Source organism: Chrysochloris asiatica, unplaced genomic scaffold, assembly GCF_000296735.1.
Source record: "Chrysochloris asiatica unplaced genomic scaffold, ChrAsi1.0 scaffold00104, whole genome shotgun sequence".
NCBI classification, from domain to species: domain Eukaryota; kingdom Metazoa; phylum Chordata; class Mammalia; order Afrosoricida; family Chrysochloridae; genus Chrysochloris; species Chrysochloris asiatica.
Genome location: NW_006408622.1, coordinates 9,598,023 through 9,615,297, shown reverse-complemented (window position 1 = coordinate 9,615,297; position 17,275 = coordinate 9,598,023). Strand labels below are relative to the sequence as shown.

At 40.0% G+C, this 17,275-nt stretch overlaps 1 pseudogene; it reads left to right on the top strand.

The window, feature by feature from the left end:
* LOC102821047 overlaps positions 1-4,062 on the top strand; it is a 7,079-nt pseudogene extending 3,017 nt beyond the window's left edge.
* Positions 4,063-17,275: the final 13,213 nt, after the last annotated feature.

Below are 17,275 nucleotides of genomic sequence, written 5' to 3'. Positions count from 1 at the left end.
CCCCACCTCACCTGAGCCATGGCTTTGAGATTTGCAAGAGGTGACCAGTCCTTCTTTGAGCTTCTTTTCAGAAAAGGGGCAGTTCCTAAGAAGCGAAGTAGAGACAAAAAAAGAAGGCACATGAGCCCACACTTGCCTTACAGATCCCTTATGATTTATGACAGTGATAGCGGTCTCCATTTTCTTTGCTTTGGCTCTTGACCGCTGCACATCCCATATAAATATGGGGGCAGAATGAGTTCAATAAAATCCATTCTTTGCCTAATAGCAGACTCATGCCTCCTAGGGCAGCAGAATGGATTTTGGGATTGCGTCTCTTCCCACCCTACCCCCCCCCACCCCCCAATATTACCTTCTCATCGAAGCAGATCACTCTTGTTCTTGACCATTTTCAAACTGCTCTCCAGTAAGGTCGTAACAATTCACATTATCACCATCAATGTATGACAGCATCTGCCACCCCACACCCTAGTAAATACTGTTGCTACAAACTTTATGGCTGTCCAACTAACAGGTGTGAATTACAGTTCTAATTTATATTTTTTCTTAATGTGAGGCAAGATAAGCTTCTTTTGTTTAAGAAACATTTCTGATTTCTTGCCTGTGAACCATATCTTGTAAGTCTCTCATTTTTCAATTAGGTTATTTTAAAATTTTGAGATTGGCATTAGCTATTTTGAAGATCTATAGTATGAGTTTTAAATTATTTCTTGGTCTCTCATTTGACTCTGTTTTTCCTGTGCAAAAACACACTTAAAAAAACAACCATTTGGCCATATGGTTTAGTAAAATCATGTATTCAATAATCTGTATTTCTTCCACCAAACAAAAGTACTTTACATATTCTTACTGCACTAGACCACAAGGCTGGTTTGAACAGCAAAAGTGACAGTTCAAACCTCACCAGACACTCTCCAGAAACCCTACCCAGGGTTGCTATCAGTTGGAACCAACTCCAGGGTGCGTAACAACAACAATATATAGTTGGTTCTACTGATCTTTCATTTAATGGCAGACGTTATTAATTATTCAATTAATAACAGATCATCCTATAGTAATTCACTTTATAACATATTTCAGTGTCTGATAGAACTACTTTCTCCTCATTATGTTTTTTTTCAGAATTTCTGGTTTGCTCATTTTCTCATATGAACTTTAGAAAGTCCAAAAGTTTTACTATAATTTCAATGACTTTGCACAAAGTGGTAGACAGTCTTAACATCTTTATTGCATTGTATCTTTTTGTCCTTCAAGCCTTAATTTTGGGGTCCATGTAGGATAAGCACTAGACTGTTAACCGCAAGGTCAGCAGTTCAAATCCACCAGTTGCTCCTCAGAGACCTTATGCAGGATTGCTGAGTTAGAACTGACTCAATGGCATTTAACAACAATAACAGAAACTTTTATTTTTTTTTTTTTGCGCATAATAGAGTTTACTAAGTTTATGGTTTTGTATATCATAATTTTATGGACATTATAAATAAAATGTATTCCAGAGTTTTCTTATACAGTTGTGTGTGTGTGTATGTGTGTATCTATCTATCTATCTATAATGTTACCTTGTTGTTGTTTTTACTTGCATCTGGTGAACTTGAACCGCTGACCTTGGGGTTCAAACTGACTTTGCAGACCAGCGCATTAACCCACAGCACTACACCAGGACTCACACTCTCGATGTATGTGTATTTATGTACATACATGTATACACACACACACACACATATATATACACATATATGTAAGGAGCTCTGGTAGTATACTGGTTACGAATCGGGCTGCGAACCTTATAGTCAACAGTTCAAAACTATCAGCTGTTCCGCGAGAAAAAGAAGAGGCTTATTGCTCCTGTCAAGATTTATAGCCTCAGAAACCCTATACAGGGTCGCTATGAGTCGGAACTGACTCCATGGCACATAACCACCACCACCACACATATATGTATATGTACATACATACATACATATATGGAGTCCTGGTGTGCGCTGTAGGATAAGCGCAGGACTGATAAGCACAAGTTTAGTGGTTCAAACTCACTAGCTGCTCTTCAGAAACCCTATACAAGGTCAGTATGAGTCAGAACCAACTCGAAGGCACTTAACAACAAAATAACATATATACATGATGTTTATTGATTTGTTCTTTTTTTTCTCTCCACAGTAGCACTCCTTGGTTTTTTAATTTTGTTACAGGTCATTTGGAATAGGAGGTTAAATTACAAAACTTTTCATTTCTGTACTTTCCGTTTCTGTTCCAAAGACAGTAAGTAAAATAAAATTCTTAGTGTCCCTCATAATGAAGTAACACCTTGTAAAGCAGCTGACGGTAATGTTTTGCTACTATATATTTTACTCTTACTCAAAGAAGTTGAAAGGTTGAGAGAGAAGACTGTCTCTATAAAAGAGTGAATTATTTTTAGAACATTGTGTCTAAGCAGAGAGTTGAAAAGTGAGTGCTTACCACAAGGCTGACTGTTCAAATCCATCAGCTGCTCCTTGGAAACCTTATATAGGGTTGCTATGAATTGGAACTGACTTGATAGCAATTAGCAACAACCACCACCTTCCTTATACCCAAATGATGAGAGAAGTATTGAGACAAATTCATGTCACCAGCCTTTGGGAGAGCAAAGTGACAGAGATGGCTAATTTCTACCTGAGGACTAGACGGGGACTCCATGGAAGGAGACTGCCTGGGTTATCTTGGATCTTGTCCCAAAAGACTGACTAATTGGAGAGCTAATAAAATCTACCACAGGGATGGACCACTGCATGCCCACAGGAAGCACTAAAGAGGCAGCTGGAAAAAAAACGGCAGTGCCCATGAAAAAGGAAGTGTATCTGGAGAATCTCAGCATGAGGGTTCTCTTGGAAAACAAATATGACTTACACGAAATTACAAAGGTACCAGTCATGTTAACCTCTTCTTGGCCCTGACTTTTCTTCCCATTCCGAGCTCCCAGTCAATTAGAGTTGGAGACCACCTACCTAGAGGAAAAGGAGACAAAATAAAGTTTGGAGAAGAAACCAATCAAGCACCCTTTCACAATGCAGACTTCCAGCAAGAGGCAGTTTCTGCTTTTAAAAAAGTTTTAAATATTGATTTTTACAGTGAATATTTAACTATTTAATGAGTCTAATCTTGTATTTATCTTGAGAGTCCCGGTGTGGCACTGTGGGTTAATGCACCAGACTGCAAAGCCATTTGAACTACATACAATCCTACCATCTAGAAATTATTTTAATCTCATTTCTTCCTCACTGTTGAAAAAAATATCAATTTTACTTGTTTAAATATCACGAGTCAAATTTTACAGGCACATAAAACGGCTAATATTCTAAATAATCTAAAGAATACATACCCAACTAGGCAGTCATGCACCCAGTTTCTCAAACACTCCATTTCAGTCACAGAGGGACCCACACTCAGAGCCACCATGGACGGTGCACACAAAATACCTACAAAATTAGACATATTCAGTTACACTATCACCCACTATACAAGTTGCAATCCACAGACCCCGTATGCCACGTACTACCTCACACAGCCCATAACACAATTCTACACAAAGTTAACAAAATTTCCCTCACAAACCCCTTACTAGCTAGCACTTCTCCGCGGTTGCATGCAATACCAAACACATATCAACTCGTCCTAATTTAAAAATTGTACACACAAAGCATCCTAGCACTTTGCAAAAAGACACACAAAGTGAGCGCCTGGGGTGTGCCAACCGGGAGCTAGGGTTGTGTTTGGGAGAGGAGAAGGAAGGAGGTCGCGGGATAGAGAACCACAGACAAATATTCAGCCTTCACGGGGCTCTGTCCCTCTCCTCGCATCTCCCTGACCCGAGCTCCCACTTCTCTCAAGGCTTGCTTGGCCCAGGTTCCCGCTTCCTCTTCGCTCGGCCCAGGCTCCTACTTCCCTCCTCTGCCTTCCCCGGCCCTGATAACACTGCCGTTCTCAGCCTCCCTCACGGGTCCCGCCATCACACGCCTCCTCCGGGACAGAGTATGCCAGACAGCCTCACCCTCCGCCACTGGCCGGCCGTCTGCACCTGCGTAATCAAGAGCGGGCCGGACTTCCCAGGAGTCTCGGCGAGAGCGGTGCTGTCCTGGCTGCCGGCTCCTTGCGGGCGTTCGCTGTATTCCGGCTCTGGACTACATTTCCCACAGATCCCAGGGCTGCGTTTGAACCTTGACTTCTAATTTCTCTTGGAAGCCGTCTAGCTCTTAGTAGTGAATTGGGGTGAACAAGTTAGCGTTTTGGAGGCTTTCCCGGTGAGGAGGTTCGCAGCTCCTCGGGACGCGGATCTGCATGTGAAGGCCGGAGCTCAAGCCTGTGTGTGTGTGTGTGTTGACAGAGCTTTTGTAGCCGGGATGAATCGGGGGTGTGTGCACCCTGTACGGTGATGAGGCCTTAGCGGATGAGTGTGCTGGTGTGTCCCTTGATGGGCTACGGAATCTTTTTCGCACCGTGATTGTTTAACAGTAGGCAGTTGGAGATTGCCCATAATGTGACCGCACTGTTGTGGCCAACTGTGAATGTGATGAAAGAGCCTTCGAAAAAAAAACAAAAACAAAAACGGTGATAATGTATCAGAATAGAGCTTCATTCTGCAGTTCTGAGTTAGCTAATGGACTGAGGGGTTCTGTGGAAGATCTGAGAGAAGGAGTCTATCTGGTATGAAGACATCCATGTCTGTGTTAACCAGAGTCCTCTGGCACTTAAATGCAACCTGTATTGTTTTTTTTTTAATCCGGGCATTCACCCTCCTCTCTTTCTCTAGTGCTCAACACAGAGGCAGTGAGCGTTACCTACCCAGGGACCATTTCCTGGGACCTGTATCCCTGGGTTCCTTTCCCCACTATTTTCTCTGTTAGGAGCTCCTGTCTTACAGCTATATGCACCCCAGCTTCAGAGAAATGATCATTAAAAGGAGTCAGATATTTGAATCATGGAATAAAGGTTGTAATAAAGCAAAGCAGCATAAATCAGTTTTTGAGATGACGGGTTAAGAGTCGGAAATCTTCCTTAGTGTTTTACGAAGGCACGATGGGGAGAGTCCAAGAGTAGGATTCCTTCCTCAGAGGACCTCCTTTGGAAGCTCTGTGTGGGCAATCTCTGTTTCAGAACCACGGCACTCCAAGTACGCTCATGCCGGGAAACTATGAACTTGAAGCAAGTTGCTAGCTCTCGGTATCGGTGACCCTGACCTTCCCCTCTGACACGGAGTAGTTTTTTGTGGTGGATGATGGGCGCTTGTGTGGCACTGAAGAATTTGTCTTAATTTAGCCAGTCTAGGTTCCCAGAAAAGTCTGGTGTCTTGTGATCCTTTTTTCCTTTTACTCCCATTCCCCTGCAGCTTTTTAAAGCCTTAAAGGACAGGAGAACATTACTGATCAAGGTCAGTTTTTTGGTTTTGTTTTGCACCATTTTAAGTTTTAACGAGAACTTTGAGGAATTATTTATCACAGAATATTCCCATTTGGTTCTTTTTATGGGAAGTACTTGTCATTGCAATATAAGCCCTTGTAGCATAGTGGTTGTCAGGGAACAGACTGTCGTGAAGCTAAATAGACTATACATTCCTGCTTGCTCTTAGCTCACTTTCACTTCTAAATCACTGTTGTGTAACACTTGCTAGGGTGACCTTGGAGGACCAGAGCCCTGGTACCATACCCCCTTAGTTCATTAGAACTATTAAGCCCCTTTATCCCTCCGGAGGGCATGGAGATTCGAGTCTAGTTCTGCTGGTACCCAGGTCTTTGCTTCTGTAAGTAACCCCTTAATAAAACTCTTATATTACCATCACAGAGTTGTCAGCCTCTTTCTTCCATCTCTCAGCACCTTAGCAAACTTCAAGTTACTGGTTTGTCCATGCAGTGGTTAAGCACTCAGTTGCTGATCACAGGTGGGCTGTTTAAACCCACCAGCCACCAGGTGGGAGAAAGATGTGGCAGTCTGTTTCCATAAAGATTACAGTCTTGGAAACCTTATAGGGTTGTTCTGAGCCCAACCCAATGGCAATGACTTCGTGGTTGTTTTAATTTGTAATTACACTAAGATTTCGGACCTTGCCTTGATGAATTATGCCACCTTGGTTCATCAGTGCTATAAAAGCCCCTACCTCCCAGGAAGCAGCAGTCAAGAAATCAAATGACATATTTCATTTATTAGGCAAATCTGCTACACAAGACCTCTTAAAGTGTTCAAGAGCAAAGATGTCAGTTTGAGGACTAAGGTGCGCCTGACCCAAGCCAAGGTATTTTCAATAACCTCATATGCATGTGAAAGTTGCACAATGAATAAGGAAGACCATAGAAGATTGTTGCATTTTAATTGTGATGTTGGTTATAGGATAGGGTGAATGGAAGGCCAATTGGCCATCATGTCAATCACTGAGAGGGTTGGGAATTCAGCCATTTGATGAGATGTAGGGGAGGTCACAGGATAAGTAGTAGATGATACTAGACGATCATTCTAGATACTGAGATTAATGATAATGAATTCATTCAGATTGAGTCTTTTTAATTCTATTTATATTCTCTACACTCTTAGCCTAATTCATCTAAATTTTGTTCTAGATTCCCACTTTTATTTCCAAAGCTTTGTTTTATTTTAGTATTCTAACATTTCGTTCCTTCAAAATGGAATTGACACCATGCAATTTTTGTGCAATTCTTTTTATTAGAAGAATCACTGGGTCCTTATTTAAGTATGCAGGAGTTTATACCTGCCTTTCTGTCCCTTAGAGCTGCAAGCTACACTTTAATCCTTGAGCACTGAAGTGGACGGCAATATAAAATTCTTGCTTAAAAGAATTTTTAAACATTTCTCCTTATGGAAATAAGATTGTGATTTTTCTGTTCTGAGATGGCTCATTTTATACCCACGTTAAGAGTTCCACGTTTTCACAATCACAATGAACTCTGTGAATAATATTCACAACTGAATCATAGTGTCCTATCAATCTCTTTCCCCACTTCCTCTTATCTATTAGACAAAGAGCTGTTTGGTGAGTGTCTTAGTTATCTACTGCTGCTATCACAGAAATACCACAAGTGGATGACTTTAACAACCAGAAATATATTTTCTTCTAGAAGTCCAAATTCAGAGGAGTGCTGGCTTTTGGGGAAGGCTTTCCTCCTTGTTGGTTCTGGAGAAAGTTCTGTCTCTTTTCAGCATCTTGAGGCCCAGTGTTCCTTAGAGCTCTCCATACATTTTGGCATCAATCTTCTGGATCTCGGAGCTTCACAGTGTGGGGATCCCAGATCCAGAGAACACACTCCTCTCCTGGCCTTCTATCTCGGTGGTAGGTCTGAGCACAGGTCACTTCTCCCTCCTTTTATATCTCAAAAGAGACTGACTCAAGATACAACCTAATCCTGTAGATGGACCTCATGAATATTAAAGAAGTGAGAATTTACAGCACAGGAGAATTAGGTCAGATCAGGGCTTATTACATCAAATCATACCATGGGGATGATGGTATTATATTAGCTCTCATCATAGAGGTGATAACTACATCTAACCTGCTAAATCATTGAGAATCCTGACTGAGCCAAGTCGATTAATTATCACAGTGGGAGTTACAAAGACTAAGACTTAAAGGTGGTGGTTGGGTGCGATGGCCAGTCGGTTCAGATTCACAGCAACCCTGTACAGAGTTTATGAGGCTATAAATCTATATGGGAGCAGAAAGTCCCATCTTTCTTCCATGGAGCAGCTGGTAGATTCGAACGTCTGACCTTGTAGTTAACAGCCCAACTTGTAACCCACTATGCTACCAGGGCTCCTTCAAGCTAGAAGAGACATTAAATAAGTCACCACACTACACCAGCTGAAAGCTATTAGAGTCAAAGAAACTTGTAGGTATCCTATACCACTTTGCATATTCAGGTAATGTCCTTCTTTCTCCACGTTAATAGATAACAATGTTTTACCCACTGGAGGGTCTCTGAATTGAGAAAGCATAAAAAGCTAAGAGCACATCCTAATTCCTGGAACCTGTGAATGTACTTACTTACATGGCAAAGGGGAAGTAGAATTGTACATGGATTTAAGGTTGCTAATCCGTTTAGTTTAAAATAAATAAAATATCCTGGATTATCTGAATGTGCCTCAAATAACGTCAGAAGTACGTAAAAGTGAAAGGAAGAAGTTGAAGTCAGCGACAGAGTGATCCAATGTGAGAAGAATTCCATTACTGTGCTGCCTTGAAATACAGAAGAAAAGAGCCACAAGATAAAAATGTGGGTGGCCTCTAGATGCTGGAATAGGCAAGGGAACCGAGTCTTCTCTAGAGCCTCTACAAAGGAGGTGCCCTGACAAAACACTGATTTGTAGTTTATTGAGACTATGTTGAATTTCTGACCTTCAGAATGGTAAGAATATAAATCTGTATTACATTAACTACAAAGTTTGAGGTAATCTGTTATGGTAGCAATTTAAAACTACTACAACTACAAACTGAAATGGGAGGAAAGTTGAGACTAAATACTAAGTGCATTCAGCTCCTAGAATGTGAGCCAGGTCTGTATCGTCTAGAGAAGGGGATGAAAGAGTCTTCTCTAGAGCCTCTGAGCTGCCCAAGAGCATACTAACATTTGGGGCTTCCCCAATGAAAGATATCAATAAAGCCCATCGGTCAAGAAGCCATACTCAAACACACATAGCTTTCAGAACTACTCTTAAATAAGAGCAGTCAAGAAATACTTGGAGACAGAGTAAAACACAAGGAAAAAAATGAAAGGAATTGGAGATGTTGTAGGAGGAAGGAAATTTTAAAGGAAAAAAAAACTATCGTTAACATCCTCAGAGATAAGAAAAGATACTGCATCCAAAAAAAAAGTACAGATTTTTATATATAGATACATATATATAAAAGAAACATTAATGGAACAAGAGCCTTAAATTTAAATTTCTGACGTTTTAATTTCTATTATCATTTGTTTAAAGAACTCTCTCAGTGCTATCAAAAGGGTAAATTGGAGTGAAAAGTTAACAACAATAAAAATAATGGACTTGTCTAGGAAATCCAACATTGAATAATAAGAATTCCAAAAAGAGAGACAGAGAAAAAGGAAAGGATGGAAGTTTTCAAAGGAATGATAAGATTTCCCACAACTCATGGGAAATTAATGAAAACTAGCTCACACCAAGTATATGACTGTGGAACTTCACAATACTAGGGTCCAAAGTTTTAAAGTTCAAAGAATAAAAAAAAGGTTGTGGATTTCTATACCCAGAGAAAGTATCAATTACGAGAGTGGAACATTTTTCAGACATCCTACCCCACGGCCATGGAGTTTATTCCAACTCATAGCGACAGGATTTCCTCCACTATAAAAGGCATCATAGCATGTGTGGATCATAACAAACTAGGATTATACTGAAAAGAATTCCAAAACATTTTATTGGGCTTGTGAGGAACCTGTACATAAGCCAAGAAGCAGTTCTTAGAGCAGAACAAGAGGATTTTGATTGGCTTAATATCAGGAAAGGTGTGTATCAGGGTTGTATTCTTTCACCACACTTATTCAATCTACATGCTGAGCAAATCATCTGAGAAGCTGGGTCAGGACTGGGCTCTCGAATTTCTCTAAAGGATTGGATCTCAGGATAGACACACTATTCGGCCCTACCCCTTCAATTTGTCTGTGCGTTCATGGAAGCCTAAGACAATTAGAGTTTGCAACTTAAGGTTCTGGACTCCACCTGTGAAATTGTGGTACAGTGGGCATTTTGTTAAATCCGCATGTACACGTTCTGAGGGTGAGTACCAGGAAGAGGGTATATGTAACCAATTGCCATTTGTGAGGAGTGTCTTGCGGGGGGGAAAGACCACAATTCTATTTAAAACACAGTTTCATTAATAACAGAAAGACGTTTTGCAAAACTGGAAGATGACAGTCCAAGCAAGCCTGGCAAAGTGTATACACCCTGCCCCTCCAAGCTCACCTCCTGGTATTTTCTTTTAAATGTTAATAAAGCTAAAACCCACAAACTGAGTGGTGCGTTTGGGATATTTTCTGATTGGATAACACACAGTTCCAGATAGCAGGATCTTGGTTGACCTTGTTTTGCAGGATTTAGCCTCATTTGTAAAATGGGGTTTCAGGTGACAATGTTATTGGGAATGCTAACCCGGAGTTCCAACCACATCTCCACTCTAGAAGAGAAGGCTCTTGCCTTCTACTGATTAAGAATAAGGTATCCACGTGAGCAAAGGTTTATTATAGGAAAGAGGTTTGCAAGTGGAGCCAGGTAGGATTTAATGCAATGCTTAACCCCCTTCTCCCCAAAGAGGAGTGGCTGGAGAGTTTGAACTGCTGACCTTGCAGTTCACACCACACACACACACAATGCATTATTTGCAAAACAGAGGGGAGTTGAAATTGTAAAAGTATATGTAAGAAAAGATTATGTGAGAGAAAACAGTCTCCAGTGCACAGTATGTCTTTCACGTCCCTTGTTGTTAGGTGTTAGCGGTTCCAACTCATGCACAACAGAACAAAACACTGGCTGGTCCTGTACCATCCTCACAATCACTATTAAGCTTGAGCCCATCGATGCTGCCACTGTGCCAATCCATCTTGCTGGGGGTCTTCCTCTTTTTCACTGACCCTCCACTTTACCTAGCATGATGTCCTTCTCTGGGGACTGAACTCTCCTGATATGTTCGCAGTCTGAGAAATGAAGACTAGCCATCCTGGTTTCTAAGGAGCTTTCTGACTACTTCTTCCAATACAGATTTATTTGTTTTTCTAAAACAAATAAAAGTCCACGGTACTTTTAATATTCTTCACCAACATCATAACTCAAATACATCAATTCTTCTATGGTTTTTCTTATTCACTGTCTACTTTCATATGCATATAAAGCTATTGAAAATATCATGGCTTGTTTCAGCTATGCTTTAGTCCTCAAACTGATAGCTTTGCTCTCAAACACTTGAAAGAGGTCTCGTGCAGCAGATTTGCCTAATGCAATACGACTTCTTGACTGCTACTTCCATGAGTGTTGATAGTGGATTCAAGCAAACTGATGTCTTTGACAACTTCAATCTTTTCTCCATTTATAATGATATTATTTATTGGTCTAGTAATGAGGGTTTTTGTTTTCTTTACATTGAGGTATAATCTATACTGAAGGCTGTGGTCTTTGATCTTCATCAGTAAGTATTTTAAGTCCTCTTCACTTTCAGACTGTATCATCTGCATATTGCAAGTTGTTAATGAATCTTCCTCCAATTCGAGGTCATGTTCTTCTTCATATAATTCACCTTCTCAGATGATTTGCTCAGCATATAGTTTGAGTAAGTATGGTGAAAGAATACAACCCTGGCACACACCTTTCCTGATTTTAAACCATTCAGTGTCCCCTTATTCTGTTCGAATGACTGCCTCTTAGTCTATGTACAAGTTCCTCATGAGTGCAATTAAATGTTCTGGAATACTCATTCTCCACAATACTGTCCATAGCTTGTCATGATCCACACAGTTGGAAACCTTTGTATAGTCAATAAAGCAGAGGAAAACATTAGGTAAATCTGCTGCACAGAGAATCCATACAGGTGAGAAACCTTATGAATGTAAGGTATGTGGGAAGGCTTTTTAACTATCACTCAAGATTCTCTCACCATCAGAAAATTCATTCTGGCAAGAAACCTTATAAATGTAATGGACATGGAATGTACAAAGTATAAGTCTAGGAAAATTGGAAGCTGTCAAAAATGAAATGGGATGCATAAAGATTGATATCCTTGGCATTAGTGAGCTGAAATGGACTGGTACTGGCCATTATGAATCTAACAATCACATAGTTTACTATGCCAGAAATGACAAATTGGAAAGGAATGGCATCACATTCATCATCAAAAAGAACATTTCAAGATCTATCTTGAAGTATAATGCTGTCTGTGATAGGATAATATCCACATGCCTACAACAAAGATCACTTAATACCACTATTACTCAAATTTACGCACTAACCACTAAAGTCAGTGAAGATGAAACTGAAGAAGTCTATTTTCTTAAGTCTGAAAGTTATCAAATATGCAACCAATATGTACTGATAATTACTGGTGATGCTAATGCAAAGGTTGAAAACAAAGAGGAAGAATCAACCATTGGGAAATGCGGTCTTTGTGATAGAAACAATGTTAAAGACTGCATGATAAAATTTTGCAAGACCAATGACTTGTTCATTGCAAATGCCTTTTTAAAAACAACATAAAATTTATACACATGAACTTCACCAGATAGAATACACAGAAAATTGACAACATCTGTGGAGAAAGACAGTGGAAACACTTAATAATCATCAGCCAAAACAAGGCCAGGGACAGACTGTGGAACCGACCATCAACTGCTCATATGCAAGTTCGGATAAAGCTGAAGAAAATTAAAACAAGTCCACAAGAGCCAAAATTTGACCCTAAAAATATCCCACCTGAATCTACAGATCATCTCAACAACAGATTTCATGCATTAGACACTAATGACAAAGACGAGAAGAGTTGTGGGATGACATCAACAACATCATATAGGAAGAAAGTAAACGATCATTAAGAAGCCAAGAAAGAAGGAAAAGACCAAAGGATGTCATAAGAGACAACAAACTTGCTCTTCAATGTAGAGATGCTTAAGTAAATGGAAGAAATGAAAAGGTAAAAGAGTTACACAGAAAACTTCCAATGACAGCTCGAGAAGACAAAGTCAAGTATTATAATGAAATGTGCAAAGACCTGGGGTTACGAAACCAAAAGGGAAGAACATATTCAGCTTTTTTCAAGCTGAAAGAACTGAAGCAAAAATTCAAACATTGACTTGCCAATATTGAAGGATTCTATGGGCCAAATATTAAATGATGCAGAGAACATCAAAAGAAGATGGAAGGAATACATAGAATCACTCTAGCCAAAAAAAAAAAAAAAAGATGATGTTCAGCCATTTCAAGAGCCAGTGGAAGGAAGAAATTTAAGGTGCACTAAAGGCATTGGCAAAGAACAAGTCTCTGGGAATTGATGAAATACAAATTGATGTTTTCTTACAAACTGATGTAGCACTTGAGACACTCATCTATGCCAAGACATTTGGAAGTTACCTACCTAGACAACTGATTGTACGCTGAGCAAATAGTCCAAGAAGTTGGATATACGAAGAAGGTGGCAATAGGATTGGAGGAAGACTCATTAATAACCTGTGATATACAGATGATACAACCTTGTTTGCTGAAAGTGAAGGACATCATGCTAGGTAAAGTGGAGGGTCAATGAAACAGAGGAAGACCCCCAACGAGATGGATTGGCACAGTGGCAGCAGCGATGGGCCCAAGCTTAATGATTGTGAGGATGGCACTGGACTTGGCAGTGTTTCATTCTGTTGTGCATAGGGTCACTATGAGTCAGAACTGACTTGATGGTATCTAACAAAAACAACAACAGCCACTTTTGTAACTCCCTCCAAAAGACTGGGTGTTGTTGTTGATGCTGTTAAGTGCCACCTAATTGGTTCCAACTCACAGCAACCCTGGATAGGGTTCCTGAGGAGTGACTGGTGAGCTTGAATTGCTGACTCTGTGGTTCACACCAATTTTTCAGTCCAGTGCCTTAACCCACAGCATAACACCAGGACTGTGTAGGACTGTGCAAATGTGAGGTGCTTGTGGCCTACCCATGAGATTGGATAGTTTGCTAATACTGTAAATATATAAGAAGCTTGGCACCCTTGTGAGTGAGGGACCATGAAAATAAGATGTGAGGAAAGGAACCTTAACATGGAAGATTGGTCAATTTTGTCATCCCACTATGCTTAAAATGAGCCATCCCAGAAGCAGAAAGTAGGCCCTCAAAATCATCAAGAAATTAGAGCCAGGAGTGCTGTACAACCTTCGGACTCAAGATCCCTGAGCTGAACCCAAGAGTAGAAAGCTATGACACCAGAGACGGTGAAAGACAGCCACCAGCAGCAGCTGCATAATAAACAGCGGCAGCAACACCAGGAGATCAGCACATCACAGAACAGGTTTGCAGCCCACAGAGCGAGAAAGCTGAGTACCTTTGGATAGGAGACTTGCTGGTGGAATGGGGTGCACCTGGATATTTATTGGCAGAGCTAAGTGAACTTTGTAAAACTTGCCCAAGCAGGGCAAAAGTCAGACTGAGAGGCTGAGGGTCAGAGAGGCATGTTTGCAGGCATGTCTGACAAAGTACTTTATGATGTTGAATTATCTGTAGCTTCCCTAATAAACTCTAGAATCGTGAATATTGTTTGTGAGTTCTGTGTCATTGCAATGAATTAATGAGCCCAGCAGAGTAGAGAGTGCCATGGGAAAGTTGGCTGGTATCAGAATTGGTAAAAAGGTTCTAGAGTGGAGGCATGTCTGACCTTCACCTCATAGGAAATAAGCCCTGGGCTGCTGGTTTTGATTCTCTCCCCCTTGTGACGTAAAAGGAGATCAGATGTTCCCACCACATCATTTTAACAGTTGATATCAGGAGTAGGATTCACGACAATGGCTCCAGACTCATAAAAGCATGACACTTTGTAAGAGAAAGAATAAATGGGCATGGGAAGTAAAACTTTGGATTCTTGGGATGGCTCCTTTGGCTGTTGTTATCTGTAGTGGTTGAAAGGAAAGTAAGAGACGTTACACTGGAGCAACAGCTAAGGAAATGGGGGATGGCAGAACAGCTGCAGCTGTTATGGCCTGGGTCAAAAGCCAGGCTGATTAAAGGAGGTGATTGATAAAGGGCCAATGTCTTCCAGAGGCCCAAGTCCATATGCATATGAATGGGAAAACAGTCAAAGTGTGGAAAAGAGAAGATGAAACTGGAATGTTTTAAAAAGCATTGTGTTCATTTGAATATATTATGGTTATTGAAGGTTTCTCTTACCTAGTATTGTAAAACAAACTTAAATGTATGATGGAAATTAATATTGGGTGTTATAGATTTCAGAGAGCATTTAGTATCTATGTGGTTAATATGTATTGGATATGCTAAAAGGGGTTATTAGGATTTGCCTGAACAAAACAGGCTCTTTATTTCAATGCAGTAGCCCTGTGTACACAGTATTGGGAGCTTAGCTTCATAACATGAAGCCCATCCAGGAAAATTGTATTTTAAAAGACATGCAGATCTATCTAGAAATGCAAAGAGAACAGAAGATTTTTATTTGGAGGAAAACGAAATATTCTCCTTCAAGGGTAAAAAAACAACAACCAAAAAAAACTATTTTCATTCTGAAATTCAAGCAAATGGTTTGTGTTTGGATGCATTGAAGAAGGAAATATCATCACCCTTCAAAATGCTCTTCTATGACTGGAAGTTAAAAGGAGTCAACAAGTAGATAGCCGGGTATGCTCACTTGTGGTGACTAGCTAGGCTCACATGATGAGTTGAAGTGGAGCAGGTACAGCAATGAAGAGACAAGTTGAGTATGGACATGTTCCATTGGCCTAGTCCACGGAGAGTAAGGATGAGAGAAACAAAGAAAGGGCTGGCTACACTTCAGTGTAGGGAGGTATGTGAACTCACTAGCCTAGGACTGGTACCCATTTGTTTGTTCTTCTGGCATTCAGTCCATGGTACTTCTAATATTCGTCTCCAACACCATAACTCAAATGCATCAATTCTTCTAGAGTCTTCCTTACTCAATGCTCAACTTTCACATGCATATGAGTGAACCTACTGAAAATACCAGGCTTATTTCAGGCACACCTTAGTTCTTAAACTGTTATCTTTGCTCTTGAATACTTTAAAGAGGTCTTTTGCAGCAGATTGGCCTAATGCAAGGCACCATTTGACTTCTTAACTGCTATTTGCATGAGTGTTTATTGTGGATTCAAGGAAAATCAAGTCTGGCAAATTTCAATCTTTTCTCCATTTTTTATGATCCTATTTATTGGTCCAGTGTGAGAATTTTTGCTTTCTTTACATTGAGATGCAATCCACACTAAGGGTGGTGATCCTTGATCTTCATCAGTTAAGTATTTTGTCTTCTTTGCTTTCAGCAAGCAAGGTTGTATAATCTACATATTGCCAGGTTGTTCATCAGCCTTTCTTCAATCCTGATGCCACATTTTTCTTGATTTAATCCAGTTTCTCAAATTAGTTACTCAGTATACAGATTGAATAAGTATGGTGAAAGAATACAACCCTGATGCGCACCTGTCCTGGTTTTAAACCTTTCAGTATACCCTTGTTCTGTTCAAATACCTACCTCTTGGTCTATATACAGGTTCCTCATAAGCACAATTAAGTCACTTTGAATACCCATTCTTCACAGTGTTATCCATAGCTTGCCATGATCCACACAGTTGAAAGCCTTTGCATAGTCAATAAAGCACAAGTAAAAATCTTTCTGAAATCTTCTGTTTTTAGCCAAGAGCCATCTGACATCAGCAATGATATTGCTAGTTCCACATCCTCTTCCAATTCTGACTTGAACCTCTCACAGTTCTTTGTCAACGTATTGTTGCAGCTGTTTTAGAATTATCTTCAATAAAATTTTACTTATGTGTGATATTAATATCCAATATATTATCGGATGATTTCCACATTCCATTGGGTCACCTATCTTTGGAATGGGGACAAATATAGATTTCTTCCAATTGGTTGGCCAGATAATTGTCCTCCAAATTTCTTTGCAAAGATGAGAGTGAGTGTCTCCAGTGTTGAATCAGTATGTTGAAAGATTTCTATTTGTATTCTGTCAATTCCTGGAGCTTTGTTTTTTTGCCAGTACCTTCAGTGCACCTTGGACTTCTTCCTTCAGTAACATCAATTCTTGATCCTGAGCTGCCTCTTGAAATTGTTGAACATCGATCATTTCTTTTTGGTGCAGTGACTCTATATATACCTTCCAGCTTCTTTTGGTGCTTTCTGCATCATCCACCATTTTACCCATAAACTCTTTCAATATTACAAGTAGAGGTATGAATTTTTTCTTCAGTTCTTTCAGCTTGAGAAATGTTGAGCATTTTCTCCCCTTTTAGTTTTCTAACTCTAGGTCACTGCACATGTCATTTTAATACGTGACTTAGTCTTCTTGAGCTGTCCTTTGAAGTTTTCTGTTCAGCTTTTTGACTTTCTCACTTATTCCATTCATTTTAGCATGTCTACACTTGAGAGCCAATTTTAGTCTCTTCTGACATACATGTTGGTCTTTTCTGTCTTTCCTGTCATTTTAATGACCTTTTGCTTTCTTCTTGTATGATTTTACGTCATGCCACAATTCTTCTGGTCTTCTGTCATTTGTGTCTAATACAT